Here is a 711-nt window from a genome sequence, read left to right as displayed (position 1 = left end):
GCAACCGGTTTTCCTGAGCTAATGTAGTTGTTATTGCATTTGCAAAGTGCAATACTTACAGTCTGAAGCAAGGGAGTTTAAACAAAACACGACAACAGTCTAAAGGCCACAAGGAACGGAAGTTGCGATAGTCTTTTCTGGTTTCTCGAACAAGAAAAAATGTAGGGCGGGACTTTTTGAGCCTCGTGCTGTGATGTCATCTGAGTGACAGGTTGCCACGCACTCGTTTCCGTAAACACAAAAGAAGTGAAGAGATGTCGCTGCAAATTATTTTATAACTTAATGAAAATGTGAACGGATAATCATTTATAAAAACAAAACAAGCATTGTCCATATTTATGACAATATATCATGGAAGAAATCCTAACAAAGACTGGTAGCTAAAAAAATCATTTATGTTATCATAGTTTCTGTAGTTTTTCATTCGTTTTTACATTAGAGTAGAGATTGGAGCTTGCATTTAACTCAAACTTTGCACTAAAAGGCAAAATCATGCAATTCTTTGAAGTATCTTTTTAAATATAATTTACCATGTAAATGCCTTGGTACATTACACTAGGTTTAAAGTTTTGGCTTTTCAGTTTCACCCAAACTAAAGCACAATAGTGCCTCCTGTTGGTCATTTGATAGTTTCACAAATGACTGCTGCACTGAGATGGATGAACAGGTTCACTTTGTGGGATAATAACGACAGAAACAATACCAGAGGTT

The sequence above is a fragment of the Scardinius erythrophthalmus genome, assembly GCF_964197995.2.
Source record: "Scardinius erythrophthalmus genome assembly, chromosome: 18".
NCBI classification, from domain to species: domain Eukaryota; kingdom Metazoa; phylum Chordata; class Actinopteri; order Cypriniformes; family Leuciscidae; genus Scardinius; species Scardinius erythrophthalmus.
This window is presented reverse-complemented; position numbering follows the sequence as displayed.